Source organism: Heptranchias perlo, chromosome 9, assembly GCF_035084215.1.
Source record: "Heptranchias perlo isolate sHepPer1 chromosome 9, sHepPer1.hap1, whole genome shotgun sequence".
Classification (NCBI taxonomy): Eukaryota; Metazoa; Chordata; class Chondrichthyes; order Hexanchiformes; family Hexanchidae; genus Heptranchias; species Heptranchias perlo.
In genome coordinates this window covers 31,182,035-31,201,636 of record NC_090333.1, presented here as the reverse complement: position 1 = coordinate 31,201,636, position 19,602 = coordinate 31,182,035, and positions in this window count along the sequence as shown.

Here is a 19,602-nt window from a genome sequence, read left to right as displayed (position 1 = left end):
GATCCCGCATTCCCAATCTCCATTGAAGGTATGTCGACCGCCATATTGATTCAGACAACTTTTAGTCATTCCCGGACACCCGCCTGAAATAAGCGTTCAGCCAATTATAATATTCAAATCAGGGTCCTTCACCAGTTTCAGGACCTTTTTTGTGATATTGGTGTGTGCCAGAGTCAGATTCGCTCATTCTTAAGCCCATTCAGCAAATCATGACAGGAACAGTCGGGAAGGAGGTGTTATATAAGAGGATCTTAACCTCTATTCAGGTTAGAAGCAGAAGGTGTTAGGAGTGAGGATGAGAGGTGGTGCAGTGTGCCCTTGTGATTAGTGATGAGGAACATGAGGCAGGGATGAGGATTGGTGTGAATGGTGTATGAGGGACAAATGGGAGTGAAAGCAGGTGCATTCCAAGAGATGGGTAAAGAAGGACCTGTACTGACCTTTTCTAACCTAGGAAGTCATTGAAACATTTTCTGCACTGGATCCAGGTCCTCCTTAAGGAAAAATACAGGAGTAATGAAGGCCTGGTTAAGTTTATGGAAGTGACGGTAGAGAAAGCATGATAATTGGAAGCTGTCCAACATAAGGCTTTTGGTAAAAGAAATGGATAAGGTAGATTGTTCAAAGAAAGCTGTCTGGGAACATCGTCTAGGAAAGCCAATTGATGAATTGATGGTGGGGGGGAAGATATTTAAGGAGATTAGATACTCCAATGTAAGCCAGTGAAAGAGACTGAGTGAGCCATAAACCTGGTGGGAATAGCTTGGTGCAAGAAAAACATTTTGGGAAGACATCAAAGCAATCCAAGGAAAGCTAGAAACAGGAAAGGGTGCTAAATTTGATGGATTTGAGCAGTATGGTTTAAACTAGGCCAACACACTAAATTTGAGATGGTTCATTGATTCCCATATTTCTGCATGTAACAGAATTCACAAGTGTAAAAATCAATGTGGAAATGTTGGAGTGATTTTTGTCTCACCACTACCCCATTTTTCAGTGTGAACAGGGAGATAATGAGATGAAAATTAGATTAAAAAACTTACCATTGAGTATCTGCCCGAGATCAGCCCATTTTAATTTTCGAGCCGGCCTTAATTTAGGCGGCCTGTTCTCCCACTAGAAACAGGCAGGAGCCTCATGTGTATATTCAAATTGGGGTCCTATGACATATTTAGGATTCCGATGAAATTTTGGCGGAAGCGCGCTGGGCAAGCCCCACCCGGTGAAACTGAATGTACAGCAGCCAAATCAACAGCCCTTAAAGGGACTGCTGGAGGCTGCTCGGAAAACATGACAGTAAGCTTTTTTTTTAACCCATTTTTGTTCGGTGAAGAGCTGCATGATTGCTCCTCCTGGTCCCATAAAAAGTGTCCTGCCTGCTGCCGGTCCCTCCATGGCACTCCCTATATCACCCCTCCATGGCACTCCCTATGTCACCTGCCCCTTTAAGATCTCCCTGCTGGCTTGGCTCCATGAAGGAGCCACTGGATTTCCCCCCCCTCCCTCCACCCCACCCAGAATCGACCGGGCCTCCCATCGGTTACATCAGGCGAGCAGTGCGAATGGTCTGCCCATCGGCTGCCACCCGCCTCATGTAGGCTTGAAATGAAAATCGTTGCATTGTTTAACTTAGCAGCCTATACTAAAGTGGTGTAGACTACATCATATAAGTGTGCCAAACGTAATTAGCAGGGCGACAGTATGAAACCACTAATTATAGGTGTCATCGAACTTCAGACACATTCTTCTTTTCCACCTACACAGCACAAACATTGTTACAAGCTGAATATGCTTGATAACTTTTGCCAAACTGTGCCAAAGCACGCTGTTACATTTCACATTTGAGCCAAACCTGCTTTAACAGTTTTTGCTATTTCTTTTTCATTGTTTTAATTAAGAAGGTTAGACTCTAATGTTCTAAACCAATAGATTTCACTGCCTTGCAGTAACCTCATAGCCCAGATTTTGCAGCCAAGAATTTCCACATCTTTGCTGTATGTTTTCTGTGGTTTCGTGTTCCCATACTGTGTAATGTATTAGAGAATGAAATGCATACTGTTTCTGTTTACTGAATTAAATGACAGTATTAAGTGCTCTTAAATCAGGTATGATATGAGACAATGTTAAGTAATTCTGTGATTGCCTCTCAACCACACCCTCAGAACAATGTTTTCTGCTATACCAGGTAACAGGTTAATTCTCATTCATTCATAATATAATTTTATAATATTTTCTTGTGGGAGATACCTGCTACTACTTATATCTGAGGCAGCTGAGAGAGTATACTCGCAAACAGCTTCAAAAATATATTCTTGCAATAAATTGGCTTGTGGGAGAAACCGCTTTCTTTCCCAATCCACAGATTACAGGCTTTATAATAACATTTCTTGTGTCTATTGTCTGTCAGACCATGGAGTCTGGCACACTGTGGGAGCATTGAATTTGTGTGCCAATTTTCTTCTTCCTGACTGGTAGAAGCTTCTGTAGTTTTTCCTCATTCTAATTGATTATCAATCATATTACACTAAACCTTTCTCCCCAACCACATTCCACCAGAAAAAAGCTAAATTTAAATCACGTTGCAATAAAAAAAAGGTCTACGCACTCACTGAAACAAAAAAGAAAGGTTTCGCTGAGACTATAGCCATTATGACACTTCCCACCCAGTCTCAGATTGAGAGGAAAGCTTTTGATGATAGTGTAGCTTTAACTGTTGCGAATTCTGAAATGACAGCATTAGCATATGTTCCCAAAAATAATATGGCAGAGACTACCTGCACAAACCTACAATTTTATTTATCACACACTAATGTGGAGACTGGAGTGAGCCTTGGCTCAGTGGTAGCATACGTGCCTCTGAGTCGGAAAGTCATGGGTTTGAGCCCCATTCCAAACAGTCCCGTAGAGCAGAGACGGGAGTCCTCTGGTTTCTGAATGATGTCTGGCAGGATACTCGCATCTGATGGGAGTGGAGTGGCCCCTGCCCCCACCCCGCCATTATGGGTGAGCAGGGGACCAGAGCTTTGGCCTCCTAATACTGGGTTGACATCTTAAAGAGTACTTGCATCTGATGGGAGTGGAGTGGTGGCACCCCCCCCACCCCGCCATTGCATCTAGCTGGTGCTCCTAGTAGGGAGTTATGAGTCTGACTAACAACCTGTCTCTGTAAAAAGGGACTTTGTTACAGAAATAACCCAGAGCACGATCTGCTGGATGCAAAAGCAGTGGTAGAAATAGTTTGCCTCATGTGTTGTTTGGCCTGGAAGAGATGAAGATATAGAGACTACTGACCTCCATAAGCTTTGGACTTAATTTAAGGACCTAGATTCTCTTCCCATTGACAGGTTTGTGATGGGGTGGTCCTAACAACAGCCAATGTGAAACTGATATTAACCTGCCACTATTTTCTCACAGGACCTTATGAGATATACAGGGCAGTTTGGAGGCCAGAAAACTGCCCTTCATTGGCTTACCACATCTGGGAGGGATAGAAATGCAGTTCTGGTGCAGCTAGCTAAAGAGGGGACATTGCATTTAAAGGAGGTGGGAGACCCCTCCGAAGAGGACAGCAACATTCTTTTAGCCCTAGAAATGTAAGACGTTGCAAGGTAGCTGAGGGAGCAGCAATCTTGAACATGGCAGCAGCTACAAGGGCACCATGGTTTTCAGATGCATCTGTGGAGATGCTGCTTGCATTTATATAGCGCCTTTCACGACCTTAAGATGTCCCAAAGCTCTTTACAGCCAATGAAGTACATTTGAAGTGTAGTCACTGTCGTAATGTAGGAAATGCAGCAGCCAATTTGCACTTGGCAAGCTCCCACAAACAGCAATACGATAACTGACTAGATCATATGTTTTAGTGATGTTAGTAGGTCCAGATAAACCTGCACCTGCTACTGGCCCTGCTATATCTCTATCCCCAACAGGTTTGGTCACATGGTTCCCTGGGATCTCCAGTGCTTCTTCCTTATGAGGGTTCAGAGGTCTAGTGTTGAGGAGGCTTTTAACCATGACCTGAGGTTCCCAGACATTAAGGGCCATCTTCTGGTGTAAGAGAGAAGAGAAGACATGAGAAGACATGAGTATAGCAGTGAAGACTGGGCAATCTTTTGTTAAAACATAGGGCCGCAAGACCCTCTGCTATCCTGCCCGAAATCTTAGGTAAGGGCAGAAAACAGGGCAAATCGGGGGGGAGGGGAGTGGAGCGGGGGTGGGGGTAAGGCCTTTAAACATGTTCCTGCCTGGACCTCAATTTCCCTCCTTGCCCACGCTGGGACTGCCATTGGCTACCCTTTCCCTGCATGTAAATGGAGGTGAGGACTGAGGTCGAGGCCTCCAGCCAATTTCCCTACTTGCCGCCGCTATTTCCATCATCCTCAAGGACCGCCAGGAGGAAGGTAGTGGTAGGCCCTGGGGTAGTGGTGGTGAGTTCCTGAAGTCACTGAATAGAAGGAGAGGGCCAGCAGTGGCCTCCTTTCCTTCCATAACAGCTCAATCCATTTACGTTTCTCGGGTTAAAAGAATGTTGCTGTCCTCTTCGGAGGTCGGGGGGTGGGGGGGGAGTCATCCACCTCCTTTAAATCGCTAGCTGCCTCTTCAGGTGCTGCACTTTAGCATTGACAGCATTCTCCTCTTTGATAACAGCAGGCTTGTCGGTAGCGATTCTTCTGGGGCTCCGCCATACATGCAAGATGAGCCTCATCACAATGGGTTGAGATTATAGCGGGGCTACTGCAGCGAATGAAAGACCCACCCCATCATTATCCCCCCAGGAAGAGGAAAATCCTGCCCATAAGGTTTATAAGAAAGGTTGAAAGCAAGAAAGGTCTGGTGTGGTGAGTTAGGGAGGCTTGCTCATGAATGGCATACCATGAGGGAAGGTACACTTGTAGGTCGCAGGTGAAACAAAGTGGGAGAAGGGTTCAGAGGTCAGGAGTACAGCCCCAGAGTGCCGTGAGAGTAATGAATGAAGGAATGTCACACATATAAAGAAACTGCAAGGATGTGTCAGGGGAGCAAGTCGTTTACCTTGGCTGTTCTAGTGTGGTCATTAAACTACTTCCTGTCCTGCAAAGGAAGCCTGGAGGTCAAGAAGGTAGCACATACTGTCAAAGCCATCTCTCTTCATAAAATGTAAACCACATGCTTTCTCCTGACCCCAAATAAGTGCCAGGTAATGATCAGCTCCAACAAGAAAAGGCCCAACCAGCTCCCCTTGAGCTTCAGTGGCACCACCATTGCCGAATCCCCTGCCAACATCCTGAGGGTCACCATTGACTATAGGCTTAACTGGACCTGCCATTTTAATATCATGGCTGTAAGACCAGGTCAGAGGCTAAGTACCTTGCCAAGAGTAGCTCACATCCTGAGCTCTCATAGCCTCTCCACTGTCCACAAAGTATTTTTGCCTAGAAGCTGCAACAACACTCAAGAAGCTCCACATCATCCAAGACACAGCAATTCGCTTGATCGGCGCCCCTCCCTCTTAACTCAATAACCACCCCCTTCACCACCAGCTCACTGTGGCTGCTGTATTTACTACCTACAGGATGCACTGCAGCAACCCAACAAGCTTTGTTTGGTTCATTCATTCATGGGATATGGGCGTCGCTGACAGGGCCAGCATTTATCGCCCATTCCTAATTGCCCTTGAGAAGGTGGTGGTGAGCCGCCCTTTTGAACTACTGCAGTCCGTATGGTGAAGATACTCCCACAGTGCTGTTAGGTAGGGAATTCCAGGATTTTGACCCAGCGACAATGAAGGAATGGCAATATATTTCCAAGTCAGGATGGTGTGTGGCTTGGAGGGGAACGTGCAGGTGGTGGTGTTCCCATTTGCCTGCTGCCCTTGTTCTTCTAGGTGGTAGAGGTCGTGGGTTTGGGAGGTGCTGTCGAAGAAGCCTTGGCGAGTTGCTGCAGTGCATCCTGTGGATGGTACACACTGCAGCCACAGTGCACTGGTGGTGGAGGGAGTGAATATTTAAGGTGGTGGCTGGGGTGCCAATCAAGGAGGCTGCTTTGTCCTGGATGGTGTCGAGCTTCTTGAGTGTTGGAACTGCACTCATCCAGGCAAGTGGAGAGTATTCCATCACACTCCTGACTTGTGCTTTGTAGATGGTGGAAAGGCTTTGGGGAGTCAGGAGGTGAGTCAGGAGGTGAGTCACTCGCTGCAGAATACCCAGCCTCTGACCTGCTCTTGTAGTCACACTATTTATGTGGCTGGTCCAGTTAAGTTTCTGGTCAATGGTGACCCCCAGGATGGTGGGGGATGTTACCTGCCACTTATGAGCCCAAGTCTGGATGTTGTCCAGGTCTTGCTGCATGCGGGCACGGACTGCTTCATTATTTGAGGGGTTGCGAATGGAACTGAACACTGTGCAGTCATCAGCGAACATCCCCATTTCTGACCTTATGATGGAGGGAAGGTCATTGATGAAGCAGCTGAAGATGGTTGGGCCTAGGACACTGCCCTGAGGAACTCCTGCAGCAATGTTCTGGGGCTGAGATGATTGGCCGCCAACGACCACTACCATCTTCCTTTGTGCTAGGTATGTCTCCAGCCACTGGAGAGTTTTCCCCCTGATTCCCATTGACTTCAATTTTACTAGGGCTCCTTGATGCCACACTCGGTCAAATGCTGCCTTCATATTAAGGGCAGTCTCTCTCACCTCACCTCTGGATTCAGCTCTTTTGTCCATATCTGGGTCAAGGCTGTAATGAAGTCTGGAGCCGAGTTCAATAGCACATACCAGCCTTGCAATCTCTACAACAAAAAGGACAAAAGCAGCAAGTTCATGAGAACACTATCACCTCCAAGTTCCCCTCCAAGATAAACACCATCCTTACTAGGACATATACGACAGTTCCTTCATAGTCACTATGTGGCCTAGAAATTAGATCGTGCTCGAATCGGGAGTGACGGCAAATTGGTCTGTTGGCCTCATTAAATACAATACCGGAGAGCTACAGGAGGCAGTTGTGGCCCCAGAGGCAGTTTGCTGGTCACGAGTGGGGTAGCAAGATTGACCAGCCTCCCAGGTGAGCCCGGGGTGGTAGGAAAACAGGAGGGGGGCTGGTTAGACCATATGCAAACCAATTTCTATTATAAAATAGGCATTCGGCCCCTTATTAGCACATACAAGAGGCCTAACACCTGTTTTAGGTGGCAGTCAGGTACGTGTCTACAGTGTCCGAACCAATATGGCATTGGATGTGTTTCCAATGAGATGGCTCCCTAAATTGGATATTTAATTTCACCCCCACTGAGTCAAAATCCTGCAATTCCCTACCTACACCATTGTGGGAGCACCATGAACCCAAGACTGCAACTTTTGAAAGAGAAGCCCAATAACCACCTTAGGGCAACGAGGGAAGGACTTCAAAAGTAGTCTTGTCCATATCCCTAGAACAAAAAGAGTCCATATATCAACCCCCTTTTACCGAACTGTTTTATTAAAAATGTCACTCTATAATTTTGCTTTCTGATAAAAATTCCTGTCCAGTATCTCCACTTATCGTGTATGTCTGAAGAAAACCATAAGTGGTACAAAAGTTCCTCTATGTGAATCACATTGGTATATAGGTGACACATGTATAAGTAACTTTTGCAAGGACCAAAAATAGACACAAGATGCAACGTTTGCACCAAATAGCAATACACAACAGCGTATGCCACCGAGTTGTGTCTTATCTTCTTTAGCTGCTAAGGGTGTTACCCGTGAGGAATATAAAGCTTAACAAATGCTTCTTTGAGTGGTGACGTTTGAAATGTTCTAGTAGAACCATTCATCTTTAAGTTTCAGGAGGTACATTTGACAATCAGAAGCAAAGCGTTCTTCATTATGGGTTAGGTAGTTCCAGGGACAGAACTTTAGACATTCATTAGTCTTAAAAATAATTTCTAATATTCTTTGTATTCTTTGTAAGGGGATGGTGCCAGAGGACTGGAGGATTGCAAATGTTACACCCCTGTTCAAAAAAGGGGCGAGGGATAAACCCAGCAACGACAGGCCAGTCAGCCTAACGTCAGTGGTGGGGAAACTTTTAGAGACAATAATCCGGGACAAAATTAATTGGCACTTGGAAAAGTAGGGGCTAATAAATGAAAGTTAGCATAGCTAGCAAGTTAGTTAGAAAGTTAAAGGTAAATCGTGTTTGACTAACTTGATTGATTTCTTTGATGAAGTAACGAAGAGGGTTGGTGAGGGTAATGCGGTTGGTGTTGTGTATGTGGACTTTCAAAAGGCGTTTGATAAAGTACCACATAATAGACTTGTTAGCAAAATTAAAGCCTATGGGATTAAATGCTCAGTGGCAGCGTGGATACGAAATTAGTTAAGGGACAGAAAACAGAGAGTAGTGGTGAACAGTTGTTTTTCAGACTGGAGGGAAGTATACAGTGGTGTTCCCCAGGGGTTGGTATTAGGACCACTGCTCTTTTTGATATATATTAATGACCTGGACTTGTGTATACCGGGCATAATTTCAAAGTTTGCAGATGACATGAAACTCGGAAATACAATAAATAATGAGGAAGATGGTAACAGACTTCAGGAGCATGATTTTGACCCCGAGCCGAGAAGCGGGTGGGGGGCTGGGTTAAATTGTGGACAGGAAACCCGGAAGTACAGGTTTCCTGGACACCCTTACGATTTTGATGTAAGGACGTCTTTTATTTTCTTTTGTCAATTTGCCATCCGACTGGCCGGCCTGATTGACTGGCTGGTCACAGTTGGACGGGAGAGCAGTCAGGGAGAGGACATGTTCAGGTAAGTCTTCAGATAAGTCTTTGATTGTATGGATGGGGGTGGGCATGGGTGGGCTGAGGGACATGGGAGGGCATAGAGCACTGATGGGCATGGGTGGGCACAGGGGCACCGTTGGGCCATGGAGTGGGGGTCAGTCATGAATGGTTTTGATAGAATAAATAAAGAGAAACTGTTTCCAGTGGCAGAAGGGTCGGTAACCAGAGAACACACACATTTATGGTGATAGGCAAAAGAACCAGAGGCGACATGAGGAAAAGCATTTTTATGCAGCAAGTTGTTGTGATCCGGAATGAATTGCCTGAAAGGGTGATGGAGGCAAATTCAATAGTAACTTTCGAAAGAGAATTGGATAAATACTTGAAGAGAAAAGATTTGTAAAGGCTATGGAGAAAGAACAGGGGAATGTGACTAATTGGATAGCTCTTTCAAAGAGCCGGCACAGGCAGGATGGGCCACATGGCCTCCTTCTGAGCTGTATCATTCTATGAGTCTAACCTCACTGTTTTTTTCCCTGTCTTTGTTGGAAATTCTGAATATGTCACTGTCAGTGTTGTTTAAAATTATTTTTCCTGCTATTTATTGCTTGCTGCTTGTGTCGTGCGTCTTTTTGTCTCTGAATTTTATTATTTGTCCTTCATGGGTATTTTTGTTTGGTTTGTTCATTAAAGGAGTTTTTTTGTCTTCAGTATTGTTGAAGTCTGATTACTTAGACAATTTGGTTAATTATCTTGAACAATCATCGATTAAAGTTCAAAATATCCAGCTGAGTAGAAATTCCTAGTTCCAATTTACATCTCTTAATTGCATTCCTCAGAGCTCTGAATGAACCTTTGATTGAAAGGCAGAGATATTGATTTGTCCCATGATAACAATCAACACCTTGACCTGTCAGTCTAGGGATTCATTTAAACTTCTCCAGAATAAGAATGGGAAAACATAAATATGAATAAGGGCACCTACAGAATTCACTGTTTGAACTGTGCTACAGCAGAATGAATGTTTACAGCCATATATGACATCGCTTTCCCAGGCATTAATGATATAAGTTTGATGGCTTTTCAAGGATGTTTGATTACCGATCTTAGTTTAGGCAGTTCCTATGTATATCACATCGTTCACCTGACGAAGGGGGAAGCCTCCGAAAGCTTGTGAATTTAAAATAAAATTGCTGGACTATAACTTGGTGTTGTAAAATTGTTTACAATTATCCAATCCACAGCATGGAACTGCTTTTGTAATTGCTATTGCATACTGCACAATGAGCAAGGTAGAAGTTATAGGGATTCATCAACCATTTTATTTTTATTCTTATAAAGATCGTCAAAGGTTCACTTGATACCCATAATTTTTAAAGATGCAATTTTTAGGATTATGTACCTGTCAATAATGGTCTCTTTTCCCCATTTTCTTTCCTTGCTAGTCTTTTCGCAGGTTGTACACATGCTGTTTCTAAGAGGGCAGGAGCGGCCACCTGCTTTCAGGTCACCCCAATATTATTTTTGGCTGGTTGCCTGCAAGCGTGCGAAAGTGTAAATTTCCAATCAATTTTCTTCCTGCTGTTGGGAGATATATTACCCACCACCTCTGCTCACACTCGGAGGAGAGCAGTAATCCAGTGGAGTTTGTTTTCCATAGATTCACACTTTTCTCTTAGAGAATAGTGTGAAGTAGTGGAAGAATTCACGAGCTGACAGACCATGACATGGCTGCTCTTTTGGCTGTAACCATCCTTATACCAGCGATAAGGTAACTAGTCCAATACAGCGGGAGGGCTTTATAGGCTCCATGGGCTCTCACAATCCACCAGTATCCCACTGAATGTCAACCCAGAAATCAGAGGTGGAGTCCACTCGCCAGGACTGTCAGGAGCAGGGTTTGAACATTGTAACATTGTACCTTCTGACTCAGGTGGGAATGCCAACTAAGCCAACAGTTTGCTCCACCCAGTGGAGTGGGGCACTGACACAGTGTCTGTCCACTGGTTGCCACTCTAAAGCCCTGTGCCACTTCCATGCAATGCAATTTATGATTTTATTTTATATCTTGTCAAAGAATCTTCCAAGAAAAAAAAATAAAAAATCATAATGTTCTAATCCATTTACTCTAAAACGAATGGAATAACTTGTTATAAACAAATAACTATCCACTTATAGTGAAAATCTCACATTCCTTAATGCTTCATAAGTGGAACACTTTTGTTCAGTATTGCTACTCTTCCAACCTAATCTGTTCTGTGTCTCTATCCTTCCATCTAGATTGGTTGTGCATTAAGTATTATGTAGGTAAATGGAACATAATGTGCCACACTCACTTGAAGTTGACTGTAGCAGGACACTTTCATCTGTTTTACAGTGATTCATTCATACCCACGTGTTAACACTGTTTTGACAGTTTGAACAATGCAGAACCCCTGTTTGGCAGTAATAAATGTATTACAATATGGTACACCCTTAATCATTCTAACATGGGTTATACAGAGTACAAAAATATATTTTAAACAATTTCTAGATTTTACAAAAACATTTATTCTTGCTTGGGAGGGTGAAACAACAATTGATGGCTGTCTTAGATAAATCGGGTATACTAGGCAATCCAGTGCATTGAGGGAGGGAAGTCTGAAGAATCTAGTCTGTTTCTGAGGCTGTCTTAAATTAATTCCTGAACTGTATTTAACCCATGCTACACCAGATTAGGCATTTGAAAATGCATTTACTGGACGAAATGAGGGAACAGTATTGCATTCTTCAGTAAAACGTTGAACAAAATAATATGTAGAAAATAAATAAAAAGTGAAGTTGGCCGATTATGTAGGAATACATATGATTCTTCATACAACACAAGTCTGACATTATCCTGCTTAATTTAATGGATATAAATTCAGGAAGTTGTTATCTTTACCACCGTCAGTGGAATTGGATTTGTTTGCCTGCCTGCACTTTATTCATTTGACAGTGTGACAGTATTTTCAGCGAGATTACAATGAGAGGACAGGTATCTAAAACTGGAGCTAGCTTTGTTTCTATAGAGTAGCTTCTCTTTTAATTGGGTAAAAACAATTCATGCTACATGACTTAGCACTTGTAGTTAACAAGATCTGCTGCTTCTTATGGACATACAATTGAGAGGGTTATTGCTGAGTCTGCTGTGATTGACAGTTCTGGGGAATGTTCCTGAAGGTGGTGCTAAGAAAAAGGTCAAGCAAGATTTTTTTTTCATATTGGTATACAGAGCAGAGGGTAAAATGATGTGATTGGTAATGTAATGCAGTAATATAACTTTTATTTTTAACCTTAATAATCTAACATTAAACCGTTGAAAGCTGCTTGTACAGAAGTTCACACTACATGAGTAGTAGCAGTGTTCAACTATAGGTCAAACATCTTACATTAAATATAACAAATATACAAATGCGTCACAGATGTTAATATTTGTCAAGCTCAAAATGCTTGCTACTTCAATGCAGGTCCAGTGTTCAACTATACCTTTAGCAATGGAGGTTGTGCAAAAATACCTCCAATAGGGCGAACCCATGCTGTTGGATATTCAATTAGATGTTGTTTTCTCTAGCAGTAGTGATAAGCTTATGTTGCTCTATTATAACTAGGTAAGTAATAATAGGTAGCGAGGAGGCAGGTCTCATCGTGTTAATTACTTTACTAGTGCTGTGGTTTAGTACAGTGTTTTTGAACCCATAGACGGTGACCCAAAAAAGGGGTTGTATGAGGGTGTTCTTGAGTTGTAAAACTATCGTTGCAATTTGCATAATGTGCCACATAGAAATGCCTCACCATAATTCAGTGAGCTTACATAAATGTGATTGTCACCTGGTAGATGTAAAGCTGTTATATCCACACAGGCAATGTAACGCTTCGGAGGCAGTTCAGAGAAGGTTCACTTGACTGATTCCTGGGATGAGGGGGTTATTTTATGAGGAAAGATTGGACAAGATAGGCCTGTATACACTGGAGTTTAGAAGAATGAGGGACTAGAAGGGATAGATGCTGAGAGGATGTTTCCCCTTGTCGGAGAGACTACGGGCCACAGTTTAAAAAAAGGGGTCTCCCATTTAAGATGGAGATGAGGGGAAGATTTTTCTTTCAGAGGGTCGTGAGTCTGTGAAACTCCCTTCCCCAGAGAACGGTGGAGGCTGGGTCAGTGAATATTTTTAAGGCTGAGTTAGATAGATTCCTGATTAACAATGGAGTCAGAGGTTATAGTAGGTAGACAGGAAAGTAGGGTTGAGGTCACAATCAGATCAGCCATGATCTTATTAAATGGCAGAGCAGGCTCGAGGGGCTGAATGGCCTGCTCCTGCTCTTAATTCGTATGTTCGTATGTAACGTTACATCGTAGTGCTGTTATCACATGGTAAAGTTATATTGTAATGCATTTATTACCTTGAATATGGTGTACCTGCACAGTTACATGAAGAAATCATGGATACATTTGTTCCAAATAGTCAAGATACTAAGATGAAAACTTATTGATATGTGTGTATTGAAAAAACTATCCTGCAAAGGTACAGCCAGGTAGTTTTAGCTTCATTCACATAGGATTTAAAGAGCTACAGAAGCCTCAGTGTTGGCAAATTAAATATTTAAGCTTTGAAGGTGGAATGTAATCTCTATAACAAATCTTCAGAGTTCACTGATAAAACTGTTTTTTTCCAACATAAACATAGTTATCAGTCAATAGTCAGATGTCTGCAAGATTTTCTAACCTCTTTTTAATCCCCTTGGGTTCCAAATATTTCTGACACTTTTAAATGTTTATTTCAAGTTTTATCACATGCTATATATTCTATGACTGTTGTAAGATTAAATATTTTTACTTGGGTGTATGGATGAAAGTCTATTTTGTTTGCAGCCGTGGGCTCTTCTTATTATCATTTTGGTTACCCTGTAAAAGTGAAGCATTTTCAATAAAGATTTCAAACAAAACAAGTGGGACTTCTAGTAAGCTGATTGCTGCAATAAAGTTTCAAGGTACTATATGAAATAATTACAGAACTTCAAACAGGGGACAATGTACTATTGTTTTAAAGAGATAAATGTAGACCTAAAACAGACTACGTGAAAGGTATACTTGGGGTTTTAACATTTGTCACTTTCATATGTAAATTTTCAATCATTGTCACTATTTCAGCCTCTGAGGTATTATTTATGCCTTGATTGATTGGCACCTTCCGCTAATGTCAATCCCCCATAAATGCTCTGTATTCCTCCGGAATTATTTTTTGAGTTTGGAAGCTTTGTTACTGTGTGAACACTGAGCTATCACAATGCTGTTGTCACGCAGGCCCTTCTCTGTTCATAGAATGTTGTGCATCTATATTTTACCATTGTCAGACTACCAATGACCACAAGACTTTCTCATCAAATGAATAGAGCTGGGCATGCAAGATTTTTCGAGCCTGACATCTTTCTTCAAAGCATATTCTATTCAAATAGACAGGCAAAATCCAAATTTCATATTTTTCATACCTGAGAAACTGGAATTTCTGAGATTTCATTTTTACAATGGGATGTGCACAAAATTTTCTATAATCAGTGAGCTCACTGAAAATAAATGAGAGTTGACACCTCTGTCAGGGACTCAGTCAAATATTTCTTGACTCTTGTGTTAATAACTTGACAAAAAACAGCAAAGGCCACATCATCCTAATTCAGTTAGCACTTTCAATTATGTCAGGTCATTTGGCAGTTATAAAAGATTATTTTTGGTTGAATCACTTATAATTTTGTAACATAGTCTAGAATGCTTTAATAGTAATAGAATGCATTGATTGTTAAGAGAACAGTGTAATACATCTAAAGGTCTTCACTGTTTCGATCTGCACAGTGATAATGCTAGGGTAAACAATGCTTTTGTGGGCCCCCTTAAAACAATTTCACATGGTAGAAATTAGTGGACCGGATCTGGCCAATGGCTGTTATTTTCATAATGGTATGCTAAGTTTTGTTTTTGTGACGGAAGGTATAGAGAAAATCTAGCTTTATATGTATTCCATTTCACTCTCATTCCCAAAGAACAGGATATTAGTTCTGGCCAGATTTCCAAAGTGCAACTTTTAGTTATAGATTGCTAATTTACTTCAAGAAAACTATTTCTTCTACACACTTAATGGCAACATCATGAGGGTTTGAGATTAGAAAGGCACTTTTGTTGAGGTTTCCATCAGTTTTGAAGAAACAATGTTCCAGACATTCTCTGGCAGTTGTTCCTGGACATCTCTGATAAAGGATAGACTCACTCTTATTATACCATTAACACAAACAAAATAGTTTTTAACAAAAATCTGACCACATATTGATATAATCGGCGTAAAGAAATGTTGTAAATTGGAGATCTGTGGTGAGGTGTTTGAAGATCACATGCTTTCTTGCACTCAGATTTAGATTATGATGAATTCTAGGCAGCTTGAGGACCCAAGAATTAAGCTGCGAGAAAAACTGCAGATCCATTTTTCAGAAGTATTGCTTTCTGCTAGTAACCTTTGAAAACCATTCCTAGATTCTTCAGCAATTTCAGATTACAACATTGTAATATGATACATGCTTTAGGCACATTTGAAATTAAAAAACAATTAAATGACATCTTAAAAGTATAAAGTATTAGCCTGATTCCCAATGCAGATTCCATCAGAATTACTAATATTAATTTTCTGTGAAGCAGTAGGTCAGATATCATATGAACATCAGTTAAGACACCTCTACCTCAGGCAACATGGCGAGGACTCAATGTTTGTCAAAGGCAAGGATTGTTTGCTTGAATTCCAGAGTTTTAAGCATGGGGTTAGATTTATGTGAGATGCACCTATTCTATCAGGTATGAGGAAGACTTTATTGCTTGACCTTTAAAGGCTACATATGTCAAATTTTTGAAAGTGCTGTCATTGTAAATTTCAAACAATCATGTTTCAGAACCCAATGGGCGGTATTGCTTGGATGTTTAAAATACCTACTAGACAAGTCCAAAAGGGAGAAATGCTGCAACTCCAAGCAGTGGCACTGTGCATTTGACCTCTGACTCCCTAATTGCTTTTTTAACCCTTTTTTCTCCTCCTCCCCTCCCCTTCCTCAACAAACCTGTTGTCTTCATGCAGTCTCCTTTGGCCTGGAGGACAAAATGGTTATATGAACTAAATTCCCAATACATGTATATAGAATGTGCCAACTTTTCCATTCCCGCATCCTACCAAGATGGAATTCTTTGTTTTTACAAGATGCTTGACCTTATTGTCCAAGTTAAGAACTGATGACAGGTTAACTGCATCTAGCAGATTACAGTGTCATGTAGTACAGCCCAGTATATGCCAAGTTTTTACTGCCTAGCCAGTTTAATCTATAGCTTTTCTGGCACAATTTATGAACTTATTCTGCTGATCCATCTAGCCCACAATGCACAGAATGAAACTTTACATTAAACTTGAAACTTTACATCAAACTGGCTCCTTACCCAAGGTCTTCCTTGTAAATTAAGCTAATTGTTATGAAGCTTTTTCTGTTACACTAAATGTTCTTTGTACAAATCTAAATATCAGTGGCTCTTAACCGTGCTTCATAGCATTGGTGAAGCCATTTTGTAAATGTACAGAATGACTACACTACATTTAGGGGCATGGGTACAAAAACTGCCATTGGGGCTTTTTGCCAAATTTCTTCCCACCTCTCCTGCTTGGGTACGGCCCCACGGATGACAGCAGCCCTCTGATATCTTAACCAAATGGCCATTCTTCATTTATGAGCTTAGACCATGGGGCTATTTTAACCTAACTCACCAGTCGGGAAACCGACGGGATCGGGTGTAAAGCTGGTTTTACACCCCACCCGATTTCCCTCTCTATTGAAGTCAGTGGAGTGTAATATGAGTCGGCAGATCAATTTGGATGATCCTCCCTTGCTGTCCACATGCTTGTCTTTTCTACCACTGGTTAGAAATCAGAAACAGGAACTTAGGGGCGGTGAAATCAATTATGTTGTCTCAACTGCTGTGTTAGCAGAGATCAGCTAACTTGGCACAGACAGAGGCTGAACCAGGGACTATTTGAACTGTATGGTTCAGCACTGCCAGGGCAAGTATTTACCCACTAAGTTAATGGAGGAACTTAAACACTTTTATAATAGAATGGAGGATTGGTATAAACAGCAGCCGGTAAACATCAGAATTATCAGCAGCCCAGCCCCAGTCCTGCCAGATGATATTGGCCCTTAGCCAGCGAAAACTGAAAATTCTTGTTTCAGTCAATTGCGGGTAACCCGCCCAATTAAATCTGCCCGTTCCTCATGTGATCGCGGGTCAATTGGAGCCACTTAACGTGGCTTCCGGGTTTGCCATCAGAAAGCTGCGCAGCGAGCGGACTGTGCACCCACATCACAGGCTGTCAGCTGGAGGAGCTATACTTAAAGGGGAAGTCCTCCAATGGCTGCTCCTGGAGCAAACACCCACACAACACAATGGAGCAGCACAGGGTAAAGGCTGCTCCTAGATTTAATGATGCCTCACTCGATGTGCAACTGGATGGGGTGAGGAGGAGGAGGGATGTCTTCTACCCGACGGACGGGAGGAAGTGGCCTGCCTCTGCCGCCAAGAAAGCCTGGCTCGAGGTCACACATGTCCTCCAAACTGTTGTCCAGCAGAGTGTTGGGAGTGGTGTGGGCCTGGTCCAGGGGAGGGATGATGGCGAAAGGGGACATGGCCACTCAAAGCGCCCCCACATCTCACCTATTGCCCCCTTCTCAACCAGTGCCCACAATGCTGCCTCCTCTTCAGGTGGCCGTATCTACCCCTGCACAGGTGCAGGTGGAGCAGTCTTTGGAGGGGCCCTCACAGGCACCAAAACCCAGAGGGCATAGGCCCAAAGCATCTAATTGGTCAGGGCATGAATACTGCCACTACCTCTGCTGCAGCCACAGGGGATGCACCATGTAGAAGTAGTCGGAAGCGAAAGGCTAAGATTTTGTAAGCACGAAGGGGATGCACAAGGGTGTTTGACGGTTGGTCATGTTTTTTTATTTACGTTTGCTTTTTGTTAAACTCACATTAAATATTATTATTGTCACCACTACTGCCACGTCTTGGCCATGCTTGACTGCCTTCTGTAATAAGGCCCTTTCATGAGGTTCACCATGAACGCCCACACTTGATGCCACCCATTGTGTCACTCTACAGTGGGCGTATGTGTAGTTGCAGGACTGTTTTGTGCAGGGAGGGGCGGGGGGGTCGCTGGTGTGGCCACTGCTCTATCCAGTTGGTGAGGACTGGACTCTTCACACTGTCTGATGTTAGGAGAACTGTTCACATATCAGTGACTCCCTGGCCTTACGAGCAGCCAGGTGAGCTGCTGCTCTGGCCATGGGTTGCTCGTGCTCTTCCTCCTCCACCTCCGCCTCCACCTCCGCTTCCTCCTCCTCATTGTGGGTGGCTGATGTGGATGGGGCCTCCTCAAGCGGCACCCCTCTCTGTTGTGCCATGTTGTGCAGGGCACAACACACGACTATAATGTGTCCCACTCTGTCTGGTGCGTATTGAAGCGCTCCCTCAGAACGATCAAGGCACCTGAAGCGCATCTTGAGCAGTCCTATAGCATGCTCAATTGTACACCTGGTAGTGATGTGGCTGTCATTATATCGACGCTGTTGCTCGGTGGTGGGGTTCCTCAAAGGTGTCATGAGCCACGTGTGCAGGGGGTATCCCTTGTCCCCGAGGAGCCAGCCCTTGCGGGTGTTCAGTGCGTGGAAGAGGGGCGGGATGTTGGATTCCCGGAGGATGAAGGAAACATGGCAGCTGCCAGGTATCTGGCGCACATGTGAAGGAATCTCTTGCAGTGGTCACAGATGAGCTGAGTGTTGATGGAGTGATAGCCCTTCCTGTTGATGAACATTCCTAGCTCGTGTGGAGGTGCTTGTATTGCTATATGGGAGCAATTGATTACACCCTGCACCACTGGGAAGCCAGCCACAGCGTGGAATCTCACTGCCTCTCTCCATCTGGCTGAGATCATCCATGGGGAAGTTGACATAGTGCGAGGCCCTGTAAAACAAGCCGTCGGTGACCTGCCTTATGCACTTGTGTGCAGACTACTGAGAGACCCCGGCGATGTCCCCGGTGGCACCCTAGAATGATCTGGAGGTGAAGAAGTTGAGGGCAGTGGTGATTTTGACAGCGACGAGTAAGGAGATGCTGTTCAGCCCAGCCGGGAGAAGCTCGGCAAGAAGGAGGCCGCAGATGTCTGCGACTACCTGGCGACTGACTCTGAGCCTCCGTATGCACTGCTCCTCAGAGAGGCCCAGGAAGCTGAGCCTCGGTCTGTAGACCCTGTTACGAGGGTATTGCCTCCTGCGACGTCGCTGTCTCTGTTGTTGCCCTTCGCGCTCTTGTGCAGGTGCCTGTGGCGTGCTTGGTAAGGCTGGTGCTGTTACTCGTCCTCGGATGAAGTGATGGATGCACCCATAGCACCCCCCCCATCCTGACGGTGTGAGTTTGAGGGGTCTGCAAAGTAGGTAAATATATTTGCAGAGTTTTGGGTGGAAAGTAAGAATTTTGAGTGAAAACACAAAGGTGTTGCAGCCAAAACTTTGTCTGAAGTGACAGAGTGCCCTGCTGCAATAAATGAGGTTTTCTCCCCACCTGTCAAATAATCCTTTGCATCTCCCACTGGCTGCTGGCTGAAACACATCTGTTGCAACAGGGAATGTTTCCCACAGCACGGGAAACATGCTGAGGATCCTTCAAAATCGCACCCCAGCCAAAATGTCTAGTCAAACAAGTAGTTCAAGTACCTCAACTATCGGAGAAACTATGCAAATTATCATCCCGCCGGCTTTAATTG